The following is a 6000-nucleotide window of genomic DNA, read 5'->3' on the forward strand; positions in this document are numbered from 1 at the left end:
GGATTAATGACAAAGACGGCCCCGTTCTTTCCCATTCAACCCAACACTCGGAGACGCGCCTAGTCTGAAAGAGACGAATGGGGGAAGGGAGGGGTGTGTGTGTGTGTTTAGGGAGGGGGGGTCCGCCAGTGTGTGTGTGTGTGTGTGTGTGTGTGTTTAGGGAGGGGGGGTCCGCCAGTGTGTGTGTGTGTGTGTGTGTGTGTGTGTGTTTAGGGAGGGGGTCCTAGTCTGAAAGAGACGAATGGGGGAAGGGGTGTGTATGTGTGTGTGTGTGTTTAGAGAGGGTGTCCGCCAGTGTGTGTGTGTGTGTGTGTGTGTGTGTGTGTGTGTGTTTAGGGAGGGGGTCCGCCAGCGACCAGATGCATGCAGACTCACCCTCAATAGATTGCTTGAAAACTAGAAAGATGCGGCTGGGAGCAAGGGGCGTAGGCACAAGCCATAGCTTCTTGTTCTTTGCAGTCAGTCATTAATATATTTAAGATGGCAGGGCTTCTTTTTTGTGGATCCAGGTTGTCGCCGAAGTGTGTCTCGGTGTGTGGCCGCCCAGGCATCCGGAACACTGTGCACTTCAGCGTGTGGGGCGTTGTATTCTAGGAGCCGCTGACACCTCTGTGTGCCGGCAGCTGTGCAGAATGAATCACCGAGATCAGAGATGGAAAACACCTGTTACTGTGGATCATCAGTCTGGGCGTGCATGCGTTCCAGTTTCCATTTACAGGACAGTTCCGTGCCCTTTCTCCGGAGGTTCCATTCCTTCAGTCACTCTTCCAGGCAGCCTGAGGGTCGGCTGTCTGCTGGTAACTGGCTGGGGCTAAGGGACAAAGATATTAGAGTGTGAGAAGCACTGCCCTAGATTTGTAAAGTGCAGAAACGGAAGGGAAGAAACCCTCAACCCTGTCCCTTCACCCAGATATACTCTTTGCTGATATTTTGATGTCATTCCCACCCTTTGTTTTGTACACAACCTTATTTGTACAATGTGCCCTTTTAGCAAGCATGAGGGGTATGGGGGTGATATATAGAGTTTCCTGCTTTTTACTTTACAATATATGTGGTTAAATAGTCTTTTAAAGCCTCGTTTTTAAGGGCTTCATAATATTCATTTTATGTCTGTACCATGGTGTACTTAACCATTTTTCTATGGTCCGATGGAATGATTCCAATTATTTATTACTATAAATAATGCTAAGATAATAAAAATGATAGATACCACTTATATATCATGCTTTCTTTGTGCCAGGGACTGGGTTAGGTAGTTTACCTATAATAATTCATTTAATTCTCATAAGAACTCAGTGAAATAGGTACTATTAGTATCCCCATTTTGGACACCAGGTGACAGAGACTTTCCCAAGGATACACTGCTTATAGGTAGTGGAGCTGGGATTTAAATCCAAGCAATCTGGCTTCAGAATTGATGCTCTCAACTGTATTTGTACTTAAATTTTTGTCCTAATTTATTTTTCCTTACAAGAGATTATTTCAATTTTTTTAAAAATGTCTTGAAACATATTATCTATTTGCTTTTTAAGAAAGGTTGTACTAACTTGGGCTCCCACCAGCAATGTAGTAGTTTCACAACATTCTTGCCAACATTGAGGTTAAACTTTGAAAAGCATTTTCTAATTTGATGAATAAGAACTATATACTGAATGACCTGGGATATCTTTAATTACAAGTGTGAAAATTTTTTACATATATAGTTGCCATTTGTATAGTACCGAGGGCTTTTATTTGGACATGATCTTAATGTACTAAATTTTACCTTATATGTACAGTATCTTACTTTTCTAACTGCATTAACATCTTTAATCTCATTTAATCCTCACATTAGCCCCAGAGAAGGAAAATGATTCTTTACTCACACAGGGAGTTTGCAGTGTTTTCTGACAAGTGAAACATCATATTACTGTAGTGGTTGAGAGGCTTTGTACTTAAGAGGTATGCTGGGTTTCTATCTTGGCTGCTTCCTGGATGTCATTCAATTTCTGAGAACTTCAAATTCCCTCACTTATTACATGGGAATACTACTTACTTCATAAGGTTGTTGTCAAGTACGTTATAAGTACTCAGCAGATGGTAATTTAATCATTATTCATTAAATCCTGTCATTATTGGATCCCCTAATGATATTATGGCAGACTCTTGTTAATCCATAAATATTTGTCAGCCCCTGGCCCTTTTTACTGTAAGGTATTATATCAGGTAGAGCAAAGAGAAGAAATTGGGGGTTGAGTGCTCTGAGTTTTTATCGTTAACGTCTTACTCAGGCAAATATTGGATGAAGATCCAGGCCTGGGACTTTGCTACTGTCAGAGGTAAGATATGAATTGGGTCATGACAGTCACAACTATTTAAAGGGGAGAAATACTGATGTGCCAAATTGCTTTTTGATAGCCTACAGATAGCAATATCTCCCTCTTAGATTTTGGGTCTGAGGACAGGGCTGCAAGAGACGTGTAATGTATGTGGTACTAGCCTGTGTGTGAAGCACAGCCCAACACTAAAGCTTCATAGTAGCTTGGATGAAGGAGAGCATTAGTGAGGAAAGGAGAGTATATTATGGGGGGGGTGAAGTGAGAGGAAATTTACTATGTCCATCTGTCCTCCACGGCAGAGCTATGCATGTATGTCTAGAACTGTTTTGTTTGGTTGCTTCCGGTGTGCTTCTGTCTCTAAGCCACTCATTGGTGAATGGGTGCTGGTTTCTCAGAAATGATCTCCTCCCTTCACATGGAATTAAGTAGGTGCCCCAAAGAATTTCTCAAACATCCTTTCATTAACTATTGACCATATGCAGAGCACTATTTTTGGAAGCAAGCAAAAATTGAAATGACAATTTGGGCATGGATTTGGGATTCAGAAACTCAGTATTTCTCAAGCTTTAATGTGCGTATGAATCCCTTGGAGATCTTATTAAAATGCCACTCCCAGGTTCCCTTCATCTAGGGTGGGGCCCAAGATTGTGCGTTTCTAACAAGCTGCTAGGTGATGCTCATACTGCTGGTCCAGGGCCCACATTTTGAGGAGCAAGTATTTAGAGAAAAGGGCAGTTTCATCTCTCCCCTTCTCTCCTGACCTTTGCCTTCTGCCAGAGAGGCCTTGTTCATTAGATTGGTTGGATTCCAGGAAATTAATTGGGCCACATTTAACAAGGGCAGGGTTAGGAACCTCCATGCAGCTTTTTCTTCTACTTCATGCAGCAGGAATAGATACGCTGAGCCAAGGCCTCCTCTTGGGATCTGGCCATCTTGTTTTCTCTTCCTCAAATGCATAGCTGCGCATACTTTTTATTGCTTCCATTTCTGGTCCAATGTGGCAGGACAGAGGGTGAGAAGATTTCGGTGTGTAGTGGGGAAGGAGAGGCTCGGGGAGGCCTTTCTGTCAGCTGCTTGCTCTGACCTTGTTTTCACAAGAGAGCTCTGCCCTAAGACACTGAGCATCTATTCAAGTGAAAATAAAGTAGTATTTTGATTTCTCATCTGTTGATGGCTCTTGAATGTATTGCATGCTTGTGAACCTCACAGAAGAGAATGATGACTGACCAACAGTAGCTTTCTAGCACTTGTGGTCCTTTGGCTCAATGTCATCAAAACCTCTCCTTTCATTCCTCACAGGCAAGCTCTGGGCACAGGCCAGTGAATCCTATGGATGACCTTACCACTAATGGAAGAACTCATTACTGCCGAGATACTAGGAAGGTTTTTTTTAAGAGAAGATGTATATGGAATTATTTTGATGGCAAGAACTTGGTGTGGTACACAGCAGAAGGCACAGTGCTCCTGCTGGCTTTACGGGTCTCAGACTCTCTATCTGTCCTGGGTTCTGACCTTGTTTCTGTTTCTCTGAGCTGGTGCCTTTCTCACTGCCTACTGGTCTTAAAAGACTAAAGCCCCTTTTCTTTCCCAACTCACTTGGGAGCTTGCATACCTCCTAAACAGATGGCATGGGCTGCTTTCCTCTTCCTTCAGCTCAGTTTCCTAAGCATATGTGAAAGACAGATATTTGAATCTCTTTTATACTAATCTAAGCTGTTCAGGGTTTGGTCACACGCCAACCAAACCAAAGCTATTTTGGGGATGTTTTTCTAATTGCATTCAACTTCACAATTTACCTGAGAAAATGACAGCATTTCCATTACCAGTTTTTAATCCATATTCAGTCTTCAATCATCCCTCCATGGAAAAGTGGGAGATGTTTAACCACTTCATGCCCAGATGTAGCATTTGCTGTAGGAGGCTCATGTGAGCTTCAGATTTTCATTCTTCCCACATCTGTCCACTCACCCCCAACCCAACAACAAATTTCTCTATAATTCCAGAGCCCAGTTCAATGTAGCCTGATTTAGAAAAATAAGGCCTCTCTGCCTATCCCTACCCTTTCCTACTGCTCAATCCACTCTGCACCCCACAACCTTTTCATCTCCAGTATCAACTATGGCACTCTGTGCGAGCCATGATGTCAGCTGTTTGGATCTGCTAGCATCCCTTCCTTAAGGGATCCTTCTTTCCCCTCTTCCATGTGGTCCTGGTGGAGCTGTCAATCATGGTGTCTGAGGTGCGGTCCCCTCTTCCCCCACTTGCTACCACCTATTCCAGACTTGGCCAATCATATTATTTCATCTCCCTGTCCTACAGTGATTGGTTCAGGGAGAGGCACATAACCCAAATAGAGCCAATCAGAGATTCCCATGAGATTTACAGAGTCATTGGGAGAGAAATGTTCTTTAAGATGGGAGGCTTTGAGGTAGAGGCTATCAATGGTCATCTCACTCACCACCTGGAGGAGTATCTGAGAAACGAATTTGAACAGAGGCAAAGAGGATATGAGGAAACACAGAGCTCTGGTGGTGTCAATTAAGTTCTTAGGTCCAGTAGTTTTTAATGCCAGGTACACCCTGTACTCCCTAGTACGTGAATCAATGAATTCCCTTTTGTACTTGAGCTAGTTTGAGTTGAGTTGTCATTTACAATTGGAAAACTATTGATTTATCTATTCCTTGTCAGGTATTTACCTCTCCCCCCCCCCCCCCAATCTATTGCCATCCCACTTTGGCTGCTCTTACACGTGGCTGGTAAATGTAACCATGCCCCCCTGCCTAGAACCATTCATTTTTAAAATTCTTTTATACTCATTAAAATAGTTTAATTATTCATTTATTCTTAACTTTGTATTATGGAAAATTTTAAACATGGAGAAAGAACAGTATAACAAATCTTCAAGAACCCATCACCCAGCCAGCATAAACAATTACCAGCAACCAATATTTATTGCCATATGTTGGGTTTTCCATATGTGCCAATCTCTCTTACACCTTTATGCGTTTGGACCTGAGTTTCCTGTGTGTTTCATCTCTCTGTATTTCTCATTTGCGTGCTCTTAAAACGTTAGGTCTTTCAGCCAAAGTCACTAGATTTGCTTCAAGATTTAGCACAAGGTGTCACCTCTCCTGGGAAGCCTTACTGACCTCCAAAAACAAGTTCACTGTTCCTTATGGTTTGTTCTGGCAGTTCCTTTTCCATGCTTTTGGATGTATATGTGATATACATAGCAACTATTCATTCAACAAACATCTACTGAAAAATTTCACCATTTCAGGCATTAGAGATCTACCAATGAACAGAACAGGCAAAAATTCTCATCTTTGTGGAGTGGAGGGAGTCTGACAATAAACACCATAAATAAATAAGTTATATAGGATGTTAGAAGGTGATAAGGGCAACCAAAAAGGGGGACATTTAAGGGGGATTATGTGTGTGTGTATGTGTCTTCAAATTTTAAATAAGAAAAATCAGACGGGCCACACTTAACTACATTGCATAATGCTTATCTGCTTGCTTTTTGTCCCTGCAACTAGACTTTGGCCACTTGAAAGCAGGGATGGTATCTTAATTTTTTTGTAGCCCCAACACCTAGTATAGTAGTAAGCATTTTAGTAAGTAATAGTTGTGGAATAAATGGAATAAGCAGCAGAATACAAGACAAGAAAGACTGTTGGTG

The sequence above is a fragment of the Eumetopias jubatus genome, unplaced genomic scaffold (genome assembly GCF_037043125.1).
Source record: "Eumetopias jubatus isolate StellerSeaLion01/CBP00866 unplaced genomic scaffold, mEumJub1_p1.0 scaffold_7, whole genome shotgun sequence".
Classification (NCBI taxonomy): domain Eukaryota; kingdom Metazoa; phylum Chordata; class Mammalia; order Carnivora; family Otariidae; genus Eumetopias; species Eumetopias jubatus.